The sequence below is a fragment of the Panthera onca genome, chromosome Y, assembly GCF_046562875.1.
Source record: "Panthera onca isolate mPanOnc1 chromosome Y, mPanOnc1 haplotype 2, whole genome shotgun sequence".
In the NCBI taxonomy this organism is placed as follows: domain Eukaryota; kingdom Metazoa; phylum Chordata; class Mammalia; order Carnivora; family Felidae; genus Panthera; species Panthera onca.
Window position 1 is genome coordinate 27893395 of NC_138358.1, and position 19358 is coordinate 27912752.

Here is a 19358-nt window from a genome sequence, read left to right on the forward strand (position 1 = left end):
GCCCGACGCGGGGCTCGAACTCACGGACCGTGAGATCCTGACCTGAGCTGAAGTCGGACACTCAACCGACTGAGCCACCCAGGTGCCCCTGAAATTCAAGACATTTAAACACAAACTGTCACTGTGATTGATTTGTCTTAAGATCTTATAAAGCATTCATTGCTTTCTTTTTCTTTTATTTCTTTCTTTCTCTTTTTTCTTTTTTCTTATTTTTCTGTTTTTGCAGCCCTTACTGTTTCCTTGGAATAATTTCTTCAGGATCATTATGTACTGAAATGAATACACATAACACATAAATATGTATTCAGTTATTCCAAATGCTGAGATGTAGTTCTAGAAATGAATTACTCTGCTACACTCATCAGTCCTTCATCCTCTGAGAGACACCAGATGATGGGGCTTTACTACCTGCATGGTGGTTTAGGGGAGGTATTCCTCTTTCCCTTTCCATGATGGATATCTCCCTCTGAAGGCTATGTGCTTGGCCATAGAACATTATGTTTTTTAATTGTCTTAATGTTGATTCATTTTTGAGAGAGAGTGTGTGAGAGAGAGAGAGAGAGAGAGAGACAGAGCACGAGCAGGAGAGGGGCAGAGAGAGAGGGAGACACAGAATCCGAAGCAGGCTCCAGGCTCTGAGCTGTCAGCACAGAGCCCGACGCAGGGTTCAAATTCATGAAACATGAGATCCTGACCTGAGCTGAAGTCGGAGGCTCAACCAACTGAACCATTCAGGCACCTATGGCCATCAAATATTCTTGACAAATGAGAGAATTATAATATCGTCTGCTTATATCAGACAACGTATTAACTTAAGGCGATAACTACCCATATTTTGAAATATCACTATACACAGTAAACTTGGTGTATGAGCACAAAAACAGAAGAGAACAAAACAAACAATCTGAGCACTAGAGGAGGAACAGAAAAGCATTTCTTTCTCCAAGGCAAAGAGCGTTTCTGGGGGGTAATGGGCAGGAAACAGATTTACCCTGAATGGATTTACTGACAATTGCAATTTATGGCATACACGACCCATTTCCAACCCTGAATTCAGTGGAAATACACACAGCCACTGCAAAAACTTTGGAAGTATTCAACATGTGAGTTAGACAGAAACCTGATGATGTTTGCATAGATGAGTGTCTCTTGCACGCAAGGGAATTCTTGATGTTATGGATTTCAGGCGCACGTCAAAGCAGCTCTGATACGGGACAGCTCTGAGCATCTGAAACCTTTTAAGATAACCGCGGATCAATTTACAACCCTGAGCAAAATGGAAACGCGTGCAAGAGAGCAGCCTGAGACTAATCCGAGTTGGTGTTTCCCAGTTGGATGAATCACCTGCTGTTAGCTCCCTTTGGTGCCCTCATCCCCAGAAATTAATGAAAATGGATCTTTCCAAGTGTCATACTGGCTTCACATTTTTTGTTAAAAACCATTTACTGAGGGCGTTTCATGGGCACATGGGTGCAGTACTCTTCGGAGATGCAAATATAAATATGATATCGAGGAATCGGCAAGTTTAACTTTAAGGTTTATTTATTTATTTATTTGAGAGCGGGAGTGAGCAGGGAGGGGGAGAGAGAGAGAGAGATAGAGAGAGAGACGGAGAATCCCAAGCAGGCTCTGTGCAGTCAGCACATAACCCCACGCAGGGCTTGAGCTCACGAACCGTGAGATCATGACCTGAGCTGAAATCAAGAGTCAGCCTCTGCTCAACCGACTGAGCCACCCCGGCACCCCAAGAAGTGACTCTTATGGCCCAGGTCGCAGTTGTAGCCTCTGAAGGTAAATAAACTAGACAGGTCCCACTGGGGGAGTCCCTCTAGTGAGAGGCCTGAGAAAATTAAAACTTAAAAGCTTAAGTTACGGGAAACTGAAACCTAACCAAGCTTAACCAGCTTGTTCCGCTTCTGTACAATTGCTTGGCGTGCCCGTGTATTCCTGATCAATCATTGTTGCCTGGCACATCCGTGTATTCCTGATCAATCATTGTGATACCCGTACCCCCGGTTGTGGTCTGACCTAAAGGCAGGAACCAATCGAATACTGTTAAGTGTCCAACTTTAAACACCAACCAATCGCAGCTCTGTAACTGTGGAAAATTCCTGATTTCCCCATGACTTGTTTGTACCTGTCTATAAAAGGGGTGTAAAAACCTCTCTGAGGACCTCTCGGCGTCACCGGCAACGAGGGCGCAGAGGTCCAGGTTCGAACCTGCAATAAATGACCCTTGCTGCTTAGCTTTGACTCTGGACTCTGGTGGTTCGTTTTTGGGGGTCTCTTAGACTCTGGGCATTTCACTAGCTAAGGGGAAGAGCTACCTGGTCACACCTTTACCGTACAGGGGTCGCCTTCATGATGGGCACCTATGGGACACAAAGGCGTGGAACTTGAAGGAAGCTGGAGAAGGATTCACTGAGCACTGGTGGCTGAGCTGAGAAGCTGAGATGCACCAGGCGTCAGCAGGCATGTAAAACAAATGGAGAACGGGGACTTCCAGGCATATAAGAGGCGATTCCAGGGAGAAAGAACAGCCTGACCGGGCAAAGGAGTGAAGAAAAGGAGTGAGGTCTACAAACCGCAATGGCGGCCATCATCCTGAGCTAAATGGATGTGTCCTTCCCTAAGTGAATAACTACCCTATCAGACGCAGATCATCTGTCACTTAATTTCTATTTCTGCTTTTCCATATTGCTCTGCAACCATGGTGCCCTTGAACACACGGAACCTAGCTGTGCCTTTGAGGACCAGTTCATACGGGTCTCAAGAATTTGCCAAAAAAGCCACACACACACACAAAAAAAAAGTGATTGCAAGACACTAGGTGATCCCGTTTTTGGTATGCCTCTGCTATTTTGTTTATTTTCTTCATGTATCACTTATATTTTTCAAGTTACAGTAATTTCATCTCTGACACACAAATAAAGGTACAAAGCCAAGGATCTCCAATCATTGAACAGAAAGAGAGAACAGGGCAGAGGAGACTCAGAGGAGACAGAGAGAGAGAGAGAGAGAGAGGGAAAAAAAGAGGTTTAAAAAAAAAAACCCAAAAACAGACATTTCCTGTAATAAGTGTGAAAATTAAAATTTAGTTTGTGTTCTTAGAGAATTCCAAGCAATGAATAAATCTTTTTTTTAAATATTTTAATGTTTATTTATTTTTGAGGGGGGGGGGGGCGGGGGAAGGGCCAGAGAGAGAGGGAGACACAGAATCCAAAGCAGGCTCCAGGCTCTGAGCTGTCAGGACAGAGCCTGACATGGGGCTTGAACCCACGAACCACAAGATCATGACCTGAGCTGAAGTCAGATGCCTAACCAACTGAGCCACCCAGGCACCCCAAACAAGGGTAAATATTAAATCAAGAATACCTTTAATACAAAATCATAGGAATCAAAACCCAAGAAAGATGTGTAAAAGTTTGGAATATGTTAATTATTTCCTCTTACATTTGAGGGAATTGAAAAAGATCGTAAGTTGGACCTCTTTATAAAAGATATTTGTTACTATGTACGTTAAAAAGAGAAGACAGTTAAAAATGTGGTGGAAGCAAGAGAAAAAGTCAACAATGTGTCATAATAGAAGAAACAGGATTTCTGCCCCTAATCTTCCCTTAAGAATCCTCTGCGCCTGTTTCTTGGGAAAGACTGGGATTTTAAGACTGAATATTTAGTGAGAGGAGGAAGGGGAGAGAGAAAAATGGAGAGACACGGAGACAGAAAAAGCAGGAAGGGCGGTGGAGAGGAAGGCCTTTATTGAACACTAATCATACTGACAATTCCAAAAACTGAGGAACATCAAAATATCCGGGTAAGAGTGAGAAAAGCATTTTGTATAAAGAAAACGACCAAGACCCCGAGAGTCAGAAGGAGACAGACATGGAATGCCCTCAGAATCTCAGAAAACATATCTTTCCCTTAGAATTTTATATGCAGTCAACAAAGCATATAGGTCAACATCAAGACACAGAAACTAAGAACGTTTACTGCTCACATCTGTTGATGATAAAATTTTACTCAAGCACGCACCTTCATCAACATGATATTTTCTTCCTCAGGGAACCTAACAATTGTTCGTCAAGGTTATAGTTTCCTTTAGCTAAACAGTGTGGGTAACACTTGAGTTTTATTTTTAGACATTTAAACATATACTTATAGAAAGACACATCTCTGCATAGAGACCACGCATTAGTCTCTCTCTGTATATAACTCCATATAATCTCTATAATATATAGACTCTATATAAGTCATATGGAGACACATCTATTTATAGAATACAGTGACAATGATAGAAATCTACAACATTTATAAATTATTTATTCCCACCAGAAGTGGAAAAACCTGAAGGTCCCTAATATTTTCCTTTCTTCCATGATGATCGTTTAAGACAGTTTTCATATGTAACACTGGGTGTTACCAGTGGGTGTTACCCAGATGAAACACTGGGTTCTAGTGGTGAAACCAAGCCCACACTGTACGTTAACTAAGTTGAATTTAAATAATAAAAAAAGGGAGAATGGTCTTAAATTTTTCAAGGAGTCTCAATCCACAACATGGGGCTCGAACTCACAACCCGGAGACATACGCACGTGCTCCACCAACCAGGCCAGCCAGGCGCCCCTGAAAGTACTTCATTTTAATGTAATTAAATGTGTCCGTGTTTCCCTTCACGATGTGTACAGTTCAAGAATGTTTTCACGGAAAAAAAATTAGGAATACTCACCCTTTTGGATAGGAAATGCTTCGTTTCAATTTAATTATCATAGTCAAAACTGGGAGTAACGTAAGAGATCTTAAAATGCAGTGTTGATTTAATGAGTTGTGGAATGTTCGTACCAAAGGATGCAAAACGAAAATAGTGTTGAGGCACCTGGCTGGCTCATTAGATACAGCAGGCGACTCTTGACCTCACGGTGTTGATTTCGAGTCCCAAGTTGGGCATAGAGATTTTTTTTTAAATTTTTTTAACGTTTATTTATTTGTTTATGTATTTATTTATTTATTTTCAAGAGAGAGAGGGAGGGAGAGAGGGCACACAAGGAGGGGAGGGGCAGAGAGAGGAGGGAGACACAGAATCCAAAGCAGGCTCCAGACTCCGAGCTGTCAGCACAGAGCCCGACGTGGGACTTGAACCCATGAACCATGAGATCATGGCTTGAGCCAAAGTTGAATCCTCAACCAACTGAGCCACTCAGGCACCACCCCCCCCCCTTTTTTTAAACATTTATTTATTTATTTTTGAGAGAGATTATTTTTTAAAGATACTGTAACTATTTACCGACACAGAAATGTATGGAAGTAAAAGCATATACAAGTTGGATGACATACTTATGATATATTAATTCACATAGGTTACTCACATAAAAACATGTGAGAAAAATAGTTGACTTTTTATTTTGTTATGCTTTTATAATGAACATATATCAGTTCCATAATAAAAAATATAATAAAGGTGAAATTAGAGAAAATAAACACATTACAGAGATGCAAAGTGTTTCCCAGCCTGGGTGTGAGAAAACTACATCGACTCACTTTCATGGACCCTAAACTTAGTTACAATTTGACACTTAAAACTTGCTACATGAACTTACCTAATCAACTCGGAGATCATAAAGTTTACAGGGGGAATAACTGAATGCCAGACGGATCCAAGACTCACGTTCGCTGCCCAGGGGGATGTGGAGAGCGAGAAAGGAAAACATCTAGGAGAGCTACCTTGAGAGTACAAAGCAAACCACAGGGCACATATTTTGTTAGAAGCGTTGCACAAAAAAAATATAAAAAGCAAGAAAATCTCCCACCACCTGGTATAAAATGCCATATGCTATATTTTCAGAAAAATAACTGTAAAAATTTAATGACGGTGAACAATTAATCCAACTTTTATAAAGTCCATAAGAAGTTTCGTGCTTTACTATTTGAAATTTAAAATATTAGTTAAGAAACATCCCACGTTTATATGAATATATGTGGATTCCAGAAAACTGGGTAAATAATTTGTAGCAAGGATAAATCAAATAGGGGAACGGTAGAAAATACCTACTTTAGTGAATAATGATGATTTTATTTTACTTTATTTTTTAAATTTTTAAACGTTTATTCATTTCTCAGAGACAGAGACACAGAACATGAGTGGGGGAGGGGCAGAGAGAGAGAGACAGAGAGAGAGAGAGAGACAGAATCTGAAGCAGGCTCCAGGCTCTGAGCTGTCAGCACAGATCCTGATGCGGGGCTCGAACTCATGGACCTCAAGATCATGACCTGAGCCAATGTCGGACGCTTAACCGACTGAGCCACCCAGGTGCCCCTATAAATATGTGATTTAAAAAAATTAAGTAAACTCTATATGCAGTGTGGGGCTTGAACTCATACCCCCAAGATCAAGACTCACACGCTTCACCGACCAGGACAGCCCAGTGCCCCTAAAATACGTGATTTAAAAATCAATATGCATAAGAAAATAATGTTGGGAGTCCTGTAAAACAAAAGACAAGACTTTTTACCCACGCCCCCAAATTCTTCACATCTGTGGAAGTTGTTGCTGTAATGCCTTCCAATATTTGAAGGAAAGAAGAAACCTGCATCGATTAGTAATTTGGTGAACATGTCGAGGGACAGCCTCTTGTTAGTTAGAAGTTCATAAAGATTAATAGGTTTCTCATTACAAACTAACCAGAGGCAACCAATATAGGAGCAAGTTTCGAATAGTAGTAAAACGATGTAGCAATTTTTGGAAAGGGATGTCAATGAAAAACTCTAATGGAAACGACAAGTACTGTCAATTGGGAAGCCATTTTCATAAATAAAGAATATGGAGAAATGGGGCGCCTGGGTGGCTCAGTCAGTTGATTGAGCGACCAACTTCGGCTCAGGTCATCATCTCGTGGTCTGTGAGTTCGAGCCCCGCATCAGGCTCTGTGCTGATGGCTCAGAGCCTGCAGCCTGCCTCGGATTCTGTGTCTCCCTCTCTCTCTGCCCCTTCCCTGCTCATGCTCTGTCTCTCTCTGTCTCTCAATAATGAATAAACGGGGGCGCCTGGGTGGCTCAGTCGGTTGAGTGTCCGACTTCAGCTTAGGTCATGATCTCGTGGTCTGTGAATTCGAGCCCCACGTCGGGCTCTGTGCTGACAGGTCAGAGCCCGGAGCCTGCTTCGGGTTCTGTGTCTCCCTCTCTCTCTGCCCCTCCCCCGTTCATGCTCTCTCTCTGTCTCAAAAATAAATAAAACATTAAAAAATTTTTTTAAAAATGAATAGACGTTAAAAAATTACAAAAAAATAATATGGAGAATTTACACCATTGGGTGAGTCCACAAAAATAGACACACAGATTGGTGGGAGATAATGGTGCATTGAGGAAAAATGCAGACACGTATTTTCACTCATTGAATGACATATGGCACCATAGAGAGGAAGAAAGAGAGAAGGGTACAAAACAGGACAAATTTGTTAATCTAATTTGAGGAAAGAGCATTTGAGGAATGTATTCATCTAATTTGGAGAAAGAATATTTCATTGAGAGTAATGTTATGTAAAAAGAAGCCAACTGTCCAATTGACGTTCAAACTTAATTATTACATTTTTATTCTTTAAGAAAAAGTATTCTGTTTGACCAAGTAATGCAAAAAAGGGCAGAATTTCTAGACAAGCAAGTTTATATACATACAAAAAACCTGACAAATAGTTTGCCATTTTATTTGCCATAATGATGGTAATTCATAAACAACGATATATTGTAAGAGAATTGTTGAGCTATAAGTAGATGTCAATTGTCTGTGTTCATTTATTAGGTAAATATTTTAAATTAAAAATTAATTTTTAATAAATTAAATTTCAAAAGGTGGGTTAAAATGCAGAATAGAGTCAGTTTTTAGAGTATTACAATTCTGGAAACATCATGGAAGAAATTATATACCAAACTCCCATATAAAGAGCTAAGGATCTAAAAACATACAGGAGTAATTAAGAAGTGGTCTTACACACTTACGATTGAAATTCAGGAATATTACAGATGGAGGGAGTAATAAAGGCAATTTCTAAACATTGAAAAAAGATTTCTAAGCTTATTTATTTATTTTGAGAGAGACAGACACAGCGCGAACGGGGTAGGGGCAGAAAGGGAGAGGGAGAGAGAATTTCAAACAGGCTCCATACCGGCAGCCCAGAGCCCAACGTGGGGCTCGAACTCACAAACCGTGAGATCAAGACTTGAGCTGAAACCAAAAGTCAGATGCGTTACAGACTGAGACACCCAAGCATCCCTACAGGCAATTTCTAATGGGACTGTACTCGAATTGTAAAAAAAGGCTCTTTTCTAGATTCAAGAAGGTGAAAATCAAAAATTCACATCAGGATTGAAAAAAAAACAGGTCTACTTTCTGTATTCATTCAGAATGTATAAAAGGAAAAGAAAAACCAAGTGGAATAAAAGTGGGACACACAGAAAAGTCTGAATAAAATACAAAGTATCCTGCTTCATTCCTGTATAAAACAAAGAAACAAACAAACAAAAACACATCTAAAATATAAGGACCCAAGAGGTTTATATAAAAGTGTTAAAGAGGCAATGAATGATCAATCAAAGCCAAACTAGCATAACTATGTGAATATCAGTTAAGTAACTTTAAGATAAAAGGGGTTAGGGTTACTGCTACCATACTGATGTACAATGACATTTTATGTGGCATCTAAACTTGCATGCAACAAGTAACATAGCTACAAAATACGAGGGCAAAAAAAATCTGCATGAAAACACAATCACCCTAGTCAGACTCTCCTTTCTTACCAGGCCAGTTGGAAAAATAGAAAGAGAGAGAGAAAAAAAGCTTGATTAACAAGCTTTATCTAATGGATAAATATAAAACCACAAGTACAATCCTCTGCAAGCAGAGAATTTTTAAAACTGGCTACAAATTAGGTTCCAAAGCAAGCAAGTTTCAATAAACACCGAGGACGAGTATTGTACAAACCATATATTCTAAGAAAAAACTGTATTGATTAGAAACAAATATAAATTTGAATGAATGAATGAAATATTAACCAAATAAACACCTGCCTGGAATTTCAAAACACACTGGTAAAATAAAAAAAATCATATAAAGACATTAAAATGGAAATGTAAAAATCTATACAAATGAACAATAATAATTACAGCATTAAAACTTATTTCATGTACTTTGAGAAGAAATCGTGTGTCATTCGGGAAATAACAAATCAGGCCGAAAATCAGTTACCTTATGCACAATTTAAGAAGTTGGGAATGATAAGAGAAAGATATCCAGAGAAAGAAAAGTTAACAAACATAAGGGCCTAACGTAATAAAACTCACATAACTTTTGGACTAATATTTAAACTGAGAATTTCCAGAGGCTCTGAGATATTATATTCTAAACACACAAGAGAATTATCAAATATATATATTATAATCTCCATATATTATCTCTATATGGTGTATAACATTTAATATGTAATATGTAATCTACCATATATGATATAAAGATTCAGGACCCCATGCAAACATGGTTAAATGTCAACAAATGTATCACACAGATTGTGTATATGGGAGGTAAATACTCATTTACTGTGACAATATTTGACTACAATGTACAAAATTCTTAGAATGCTAGATAACGTCTTCAGAAAAAGAGAATGCTTGGCCATACTGGCCTGACGTTTGCTACAAAAGGCAAGCTCCCCGTGGATATAATCAAGAGTGAGATTTTTCTAGGGGGTCCCTCACAAGTAACTGAATCGTCACTACCCATAATAAAGGCGAAAACTTTCCTGGACATCACTGCTCCTCGCCTAAAGAGGAGGCTTTATCCCAAGAGACTCTTAAATACGGAGAACAAACTGAGAGGGTCGATGGGGGTTGGGGGAGAGGGGAAAGTGGGTGATGGGCATTGAGGGGGGCACCTGTTGGGGTGAGCCCTGGGTGTTGTATGGAAGCCAAGTTGACGATAAATTATATTCATAAAAAATAATAAAAAAAAATAAAAAGGTATAAAAAAATAAAAATAAAAGAAACTCACCATAAACAAAAGATGAGGGTTTCTCTTATGGGCACCTTCAAATATTTTAAACAAGCATGCTTTGCCTTTTTTTTTTTTTTCCCCCTTAAAACACCTGTGATTTGTAACTGTGTTTGCGTGAATCCGGGTTTCTGGAACCCCGCTCCTAAAGCCCTTGGAATTTCCTGTGCTGAGAGCCAGAAAGGTGTCTTTTGTTAAGTTAATGAGGTGACTGTGGGCAGGGGGCTGGTCGCCACGGCAACCAAGCCTCTGCTCCCAGGGTTGCGATTTTCCGCCCCACCCCCTGCCCTCTGCGGAGGGGGAGGGCCCGGAGGTTGACTCTGTGGGCCTCCATCCGGCCTGTTGGGAAACTTCCAGAGGCATCCCCAGGGAGGGGGTTCAGAGAGCTTCCTGGCCTGTGGACACACGCAGGTGTGGGGAGAGAGGTGCTCCCGGAGAGGCCACGGGAGTTCTGCCCCCTTCCCCACACCTGGCCCTGTGCATGACCTCCTCTGGCTGGCCCTGAGTCCTGTCCTGTCACCATCAACCGTGGCCCGGTGAGTACCATGCTTCTCTGAGTTCTGCGCCCGCCCTAGCACCTTCAGGCACCCGGGGTGGGGGTCCTGGGGGCTCCACTCCGCACCCAGGGGTGGCAGACACAGCTGCCAGCCTGGATTTGGGATTGGCATCCGAAAGGGGGTGAGTCTTGCAGGGCTGAGCCCTGAAATGTGGGACCAGGCGCGAGCTTTGTGTAGACGTGTCAGAATTGAGTTGAATCCGTGGTGGGGGGGCGGGGGGGGGGGCGAAGGGGCCCCTCCCCACCCTGGAACTGCTGACCTGAATCTCTTACTCTCTCCTCGAGGTGCTGGACTGTTTCCCTACCCCGTCTGCGTTCTTTTCCCCCGGAGCCCCCCAACTTTGTTGGTTTCTCCCAAGTTCACTTCAAAGAGGGTGGTGGGGAATTGGATTTTAAAATAAAATTTGTTCTTAATGATCAGGAAAAGGCTGCCGTCAGAATTCCACTGAGAAACTGTGCGGATTAGCAGACGGTTCTAGGTGACCAGGGTATCAGTTTGTTCGTTGTTGCTCGTGGCAAAATTACATCTCATTCTGTGCAGCAGTTTCAAAGTTAATAAAGGGACCCACGTGCCCCCAGATTGAAATGGAAAAGGAATAAATGGTGATACATTAGGACTGGCTTGGAGCTCAGATTCAATCTCGGAGCACTTAAACAATTTACTTGAGATTCGATAACTCATTACGGAAAAGAAAATGTTCGAATGCACGAAGATGTGGAATGAGAAAAAAAAAAAAGTCAAATTCCTGCATTTCGCTCTTGCACAATCTTAATGAGAAACCGTGATGGGCTTTGTATTTATAAATAGAATATGTATGTTAACCTAGTTAACGTCTTACCGTTATTATGTTGATACGTATATATAGCATAACATGATGCATATAAACATTACTATAGGTTCATGTATTGATACACTGATTAATAGGTTTATGCTTGAGCCCACGCGGAATGGAATTTTGGACGCTACCTTATTCTCTGTATTGTAGGAGCGATTGCAAATAAATTATAAGTAAATTCAGCAAGGGACACAATCTGTGCATAGATGATGCACAGTTCAGTATTCATATTTGGAAACGTTTGTCATCTACGTGTTTAAATCTAAGACTGGAGTACTTAGGGAAGAAACGTAAAAAAAGAAAGACGGTCCAATTTTGGACTTTTACCAGAAATTCATGAAAATCTCACTTTCAGAACTGACCTTTATGTTGACTTGGTGTGTTTTTATTATGGATACCTGTGTTCCATACTCTCTTTAATGACTTACGTTGCATGTACCTTGCTCTGTTCGTAACGTCTATCCAAGCACCTAGACTCAGGCAAGAGACTGTGATGATGGCGTCACAGCTTCCGGGAGATCTCTGAGATTTTTATCCTTCTTAACAATTTTGCCCTCTGGTTGCATTTCTTAAAGACCCTTGAGAGGAGGAATTCGGCTCGAGTTAGCATTCTGGAGCTGAGCCATCCCTGGGTCACGGACTGGGTTCAGTTTTCAACCTTATAGCTCAGGGTGCCAAAATCTCTAAACTGATGAACGTCCCTTGGCATTTTGGGCAAATGCCCATGGCAGCACTTCTCATCCTCCCCCGTATTTAAATCTCAGAGAGCCATAATGACTATTAAAACAGGAATCTGGGCACAAAAGAACTACAAAATCGAGGCTAGGCCATCAGGGTATGAATAACAGATGTTAGGAGACATCTATTAACTTTTTAGGTAAGAAATATTATATAGCAGTTGACTGTTAGTATAGAAACAGTCTATAGCTCTAGAAAAATGGGACGTAGAGACAGAGCACTACATAATTTTGAGAGGTTGGACCAACACGTCAGTATAAACAGAAATAATGAAATTACAAACACTGACTTGGGCAATTTTTTAAAAATATTTTTTATAGTTTATTTGGAGACACAGAGAGTGAGCATGAGTGGCACAGAGGCAGAGAGAGAGGGAGAGACCGAGAACCCCAAGCAGGCTCCACACTGTCAAGGCAGATCCCGATGCGGGGCTTGAACTCATGAACCATGAGATCATGATCAGACCCAAAGTTGGTCCATTAACCAACTGAGCCACCCAGGAGCCCCGTAAAATCCAGTTTTGTTTTTGTAGTGAGGTATAACTGACACCCACAATTATGTTAGTTTCAGGAGTTTCAGGTGTACATCATTGTTCTTTTTTTATTAAAACATTTTTTAATGTTTATTTTTGACAGAGAGAGAGACAGAGCATGAGCAGGGGAGGGACAGAGACAGAGGGAGACACAGAATCCAAAGCAGTCTCCAGGCTCTGAGCTGTCAGCACAGAGCCCGATGCAGGGCTCAAACTCACAGACCGCGAGATCATGACCTGAGCCAAAGTCATACGCTCAACCGACTGAGCCACCCAGACGCCCATAGTTTGAGCAATTTTAATGAAATTATTTAGAGTTCTCTAAAATTGATGGATCATCTATGCACAAAATGGGGGGGGGGGGGTTGTAATGACCTCTTCAGTATGCGTGACTCTCTTCCTCTGCGGTGATGGCTCAGTTTCATGAGATCTCTAAGCAGGATGCTCTGTATTTTTCTCTTAAGTCATCTCTGTAAAAACTCTTCATGGCTTAAAAAAATTTTTTTTTAATGTTTATTTTTGAGAGAGAGAGAGAGAGAGCACGAGAGAGCACGAGAGAGCACGAGAGAGCACGAGCAGGGGAAGGGCAGAGAGAGAGGGAGACACAGAATCCGAAGCAGGCTCCAGGCTTGGAGCTCACGAACCGTGAGATCATGACCTGAGCCAATGTCGGATGCTTAACCGACTGAGCCACCCAGGCACCCCTCTTCATGGCTTTGAAAGAAAGGGTCTGTGTGGGGCTACGATGGTGTATACATGCCATCATACATCTGCCCAAACCCCAAAAGTGCACAACACCAAGAGTGAGCCCTAATATCTAGTATGGACGCTGGGTGGCGATAGAGTGTGGATGCTGTCCTAACGGCCCTCTCTGCTGGGACTCTTCATCATGGAGGAGGCTGTGTGTGGGTGTGGGGAGGCGGGGAGGGGGGACATCCCTTTACCTTCCCCTCAGTTTTGCCATGAACCTAAAACTGCTCTGAATAATCAAGTCTGTTGTTTTAAAGATGGAAAATGAGGGTTGTGTTCCTGCAAACGACAGATGGAGAGGCAAGTGCATTTTGATCCTTGCACGGAGCAGCCATTTCTGTGTCACTTGAAGTGTATACTCAAGTCTAGACCGATACGAGTAGGTTGGGGCTTAGTTACTATTCCAGGAGGCACTGACTCCCAGTCAGTGTGCCTTCACACCAAGACCTAAATATAAATATAAACCCTTCTGTGTCTACCAAGAAGTCTTCTCAAAATAGCTCCTTCTCAACTCTCAAGACCCCCACTTGGCACGTGGCTCCCCAGCAGAGTCTCTCGCTTTCCTCAGGGTACCGTTTCTGATGCCCCGTTCCTTCTCCTCATCTCAGGTCCTCATCGAATGCAGCATCTTCCAAGGTTCTCCAGGTTTCTTGCAGAAGGATGCAGGTTTTTGTGCAAACGTATTTCTTTGGTCCTAGTGATGACGTTTGATTAAGGCAACCTTGTCTGTATCACAGAAGGCTCCCCTACTCCCTTTGTCTCTGTCTCACACAAGTGGATGTTTCCTCCTCTGACATTAGCATAGCCGAGAGGATTCGAGTATGAAGCCAGTGCTCCCCATGTTGGATGATTCTGTCTTCTCTCCTACACATAGTAGAAGCAGACAGCAGCAGGTAACCTTTCCCCAACATGGACCCTTTTCCTCTTTGCACGTGATTAAATGTGTGTGTAATGTAGATATAATGATGCCTGCAAGATTTCTATTCTGTTGATGGAGTTAAACAGCAGACAAATTTGTTCCTAATGGCGTGTTGACTTGGAACCTTGGATGGGCAGTTGACTTTGTGGTTGGGGAGAAGGTTATAAGGATCGCTTACAAATTCAGAATGCCATGAGCCATTCCAAAAAGGGAAAATGGTCCTCATAATGATAATGACCTCCACTTTTATTATATCTTGCATCCAGAAGGATCATAAAGGGCCTAACAACACTACTACAAATGAATATGAGGGTCGTTTCACATAGAACTAAAATGCATCCGCGGTTTCACAGACCACAGCAAGATTAGTCAACAATTTAGACGGGGAACTGAAGGAAAACCGTTCAAGGCACAAGTGGATAGGATGTGCATGAGGATATTTTACAAGCTGGAGCTGGTCCACAGATTTAAGAGGGAGATCCCCCCCCTCCAAGTATTTAGGAAACTGAAATGGGGAAAAAAGGTCGTCCTCCAGCAATGAGACCTGAAAATCACAAAAGAACATGAAAATATGAAGTCACATTACACGTAGTGGATGATCTCATTTCAATCTGTAACTAGATTCAATGTATTAACCTTGGTTAATACATTCGTATTCTGTGCCCATCAGAAGGAAAACCTGGGCGTCTGAGTGGCTCTGTTGTGTAAGCGTCTGATGCTTCATTTCGGCTCGGGTCACGATCTCAGGGTTCCTGAGATTGAGCCCTGGGTCAGGCTCTGCACGGACAGTGTGGAGCCTGTGTGGGAGTCTCTCTCTCTGCCCTCTCCCCTGCTCACGTGCTCTGTCTCTCTCCCTCAAAATAAATAAGTAAAACTTAAAAAATCAACATTTACCAAACCCCTTATTCTTCAGGAGACCCCATGAGATGATCGGAATCAGGCCTAATAAGAGAATTTTGTTTACCTGAACCACTCTATGTTTATGGGGGAAAAAAGTCAAATTACCATATTGCTGGCCACTTAAGTCTGCCTGCTGATGGAGAATGTACTACTTTTCTTTTAATAGTCTACTGTCAGTGAGAGGCATACGTTATAAGTTAATGTTTTTGGCATTCTCACATTGTGTATCAGTGTTGGTCATTGGTCATTTTGAATTTTCTTCTTCTGTCGTGATGGCTCTACTCTGCATTTACAAACTCAGATTTTTGAATCCTCGTCATTAAGGACCAGCTCCTGTAATAAAATAAAATTAATTCTCGGGAAATGTCCAACATGTACTCCTGTGACCTCTCACTTGATTGTACATATATATATATATATACACACATATATATGTATATTAAATATATATTAGATAAAATAATGGACAGATATGATAGATTAATGGCTATGATAAATGCATGGATGGTACAATGGACAGATGGATAGATAGATAGATAATTTAACTGTTGGAATGTCTTCGGTTCAGTATATGGAATAAATAAGGGAAAATGTGTGATAGATATGATAGATGATAGATATAGGGATTGCTGAATGGATGGATAGATAGGATAGATAGACAGATGGATGGTAGAATGGATGGATGGATGGATGGATTGATGGATGGGTGGATGGATGGATGGATAAATACATAATTTACCAGTTAGGATTTCTTTGGTTTGGTATATGGAATAAACAAGGGAAAATGTATGTTGAAGCATTTATGTATTTTTTCATGCAGCCAGAAGTCTTATATTGTATGTCTAAGAAAAATCATTCAAATACAGCAAAATTAAGAGTGAAGTTTTCCAAAAAAAGGTGAACTTTTCCTGCCCAAACAAAAGTTGCAATTTCGTGGATTCTGTGGTTAAACCGTGTGTGGGTTACAAGATTCTCGGCATTCTTTTTTTTTTTTTTTTTTTGAGACGCAGTGAGAGCATGTGGCGGGGAGGGGCAGAGAGAGAGGGAGAGAGAGAATTCTAAGCAGACTCATCGCTCACTGCAGAGCCTGATTCGGGGCTTGATCTTACATCTCTGGAGATCCCATGACCCTGGGATCATGACCTGAGCCAAAATCAAGAGCCAAGAACGCTCAGCCCAGTGAGCCAGCCAGACTCCCCTCTCTGCACTTTTTGATATAAGCTTTACATTTAACTTTATTCAAATATACAGACTCAGAAAATGTATAATTTTAAAGTAGACACAAGTAATTCAATTCATGTTGGTGGGTACCTCATGAAGATATATCTACATCTCTATCTGTATCTATATATCGATAGCTATAGCTATCTATATCTGTATCTGTCTATCTATCTCTGTATATATGGCAAGGCCAAGGATGTAATAGGGACCGTTACTGCACATGATGTGAGGTACTTATGTGTAACATCTGTTTTTTTTGTTTTTTTTTTTGTTTTTTTTTTTTTTTTTAATTTTTTTTTTCAACGTTTTTTATTTATTTTTGGGACAGAGAGAGACAGAGCATGAACGGTGGAGGGGCAGAGAGAGAGGGAGACACAGAATTGGAAACAGGCTCCAGGCTCCGAGCCATCAGCCCAGAGCCTGACGCGGGGCTCGAACTCACGGACCGCGAGATCGTGACCTGGCTGAAGTCGGACGCTTAACCGACTGCGCCACCCAGGCGCCCCTCATCTGTTTTAATCGTTCCAACCTTTCCAGCTAGCGGACAGATTCTCAAATCTGCAGAAGAGAGGTGGATGGACTTCAGAATCTCTCAAAGCTGATCAATGATCGCTTTTTCCTATTTCCATCCCCAAACCGTAGGTATTTCCTCCTAAGTATATCAAGTTGTTCCTTTATTACTTGTGTAGAGGACTTTGTTTCTCTGTTACCATGGTTTGGTTCATGGAGAAGGAACTTTTTCATTAGTAATTAATTCTCTTGTGGAAAATAAATGGACCATGTATGGGTCGGTCCATATCTGAGCTTTCTGTGCAATGTGTTATCCCCCTAAAAAGGAATAAACGTGAATCATCTTTTTAAAAAAATTAGGGGCACTTGGGTGGCTCAGTCTGTTAAGCATGTGACTCTTGATTTCCGCTCAGGGCATGATCTCACGGTTTGTGAGTTTGAGCCCCACAGTGTGGATTCTGCTTGAGATTCTGTGTCTGCCTCTCTCCCTTCCCCTACCCTGCTCTCTCATAAATAAATAAACTTGGAATTTTGTTAAAAAAAAAAAACAAACAACAAAATTAGGGGAGCCTTGCTGGCTCAGTTGGAAGAGGGACCCAGTACTTAAAAAAAATTACTGAGCTGCAATTTATAGCATATTTTTAAAATATATCTTTATAGATACTAAATATATACTCATATATTAAATATGTTTATATGTTTATACATTATATCAAATATATAATATTTATATATTACATTTTAACACATTTTACATATTTGTAAATGTGGGTAATGTATAAGTAAATATAGAAAACATAAATGGAAAAAATATATGAGATATATAATATGAATATAACATACATGTGTAAAATGTAATATATAAATATGTGTAATAAATATATAAGATGTATTAAAATATGTAATATATAACATCAAATTAGACAAATACACAGTATCAATCTATAAAGCTACATATGTAATAAACATAAATATGCAATATATAAATATATAAAATAAATATAACCTAATATATAAACATAACAAATATACTCTACCATATGATATATACATTTGCATTAAGTATTATATAACAAATATCGTCTAGCAATATATAATACATATATAACATAATATGATGTAATAGAATATAAACTATCTCTTTTTTAAAATGTTTATATTATTTATTTTGAGAGAGAGAGAGAGAGAGAGAGAGAGAGAGACAGAATCCCAAGCAGGCTCCGTGCTGCCAGCACAGAGCCCGGCACAGGGGCTCAAACTCAGGAACCGTGAGATCATGACCTGGGCTGAAAGTTGAGCATCGGATGCTTAACAGACTGAGCCACCAGGCGCCCCAAACTGTCGCCTTTTATACTATGCCCCTGGCCCACCGGTTCTACTGACGTACCACCAGATGTATCTGTCAGGGTCCAGTCAGGGTGACTCAGACGTCACTGTGTGCTTCCGTAGGGGTTCGATACAGCAGGTGGATAGACAGGTGCTCCAGACTAGGAAGCAGCACCTGGGCCCCTGAGCTGCCGGGGGTAACCCCCGGGAGGCTGTGCTCAGCAGGGCTGGGCTAATCTGTGACGGTGGCTCGGGCAGAATTGCAGGGCACACCTTTGCTGCCCCGGTCGGCGCCCCGGAGCATGTGTGATGGAGTGTTCCAGGAAGCTGCCGGAACCGTCCGCTGTTGTGTGGCGGCAAGGACCCCTTTGCTGCCCCCTTCGCAGGACCCCTTTGCTCTCCTCCTAACTCTCAGGTTCCCCCTAGTGCCTTCTTACTGGCCAGTAGTCTAGTAACAGACCAAGAAAGAAGCTGAACGCCAGGCCCAGGCTAGTCCCCCAGCTGAGTCCGAGGTTGGCCGAGGAGCATCACGTAGACCTGTTGGCCATCCTCGTTCCGTGTCAACTCGTTAGCCACGTCCTCCAGGGAGATTGCATCTGAGAAGTCAAGAAACCACCGCCCTTCAAAGAGGCTGTGTCCCAGGTTGTGACTCCCTGCAGCAGACAGTTTGGTTGGAGACAAAGTGGAGGAAAAATACAGGAAGCCTGCTGGGCATCGTGCATGAATGGTTTCTTCAACTGTCATCTCACAACTCTTGGTGCTACAGGGATACTGCTCGTCGAGGACAGTGGTGGTTGTCCTGAGAAAACACGCAGAGCAGATCTAACAAGCTGTGCCCCCAAACCTTCTCTCGTTGCCCCTGTAGGGAGCCCTGGCCTCCCCCTGTCTCCCCACCGCAGATACTCACATGAACACTTGTCCCAGACATCCTCTAGGCTTTGCATCGTTTCAGATAATTTCAGTTGGTGGGGATCTGGAAAGCCATGACCGTTTCTTTACCATGCTTTGCATTTTTCCCCCATTAATGCCTTGCTTCTCAC

The 19358-nt window shown here is 41.6% G+C and overlaps 1 long non-coding RNA gene across 2 annotated transcripts in view; it reads left to right on the forward strand.

Annotated features, from left to right (window-relative positions):
* The first annotated feature begins 10349 nt into the window (after window positions 1-10349).
* LOC145714941 (uncharacterized) overlaps window positions 10350-19358 on the forward strand; it is a 203480-nt gene continuing 194471 nt past the window's right edge. For both annotated transcript variants that reach the window (XR_014137064.1, XR_014137065.1), the window contains exon 1: window positions 10350-10566. This is a non-coding gene — a long non-coding RNA (uncharacterized LOC145714941). The remainder of the gene's footprint in view (window positions 10567-19358) is intronic.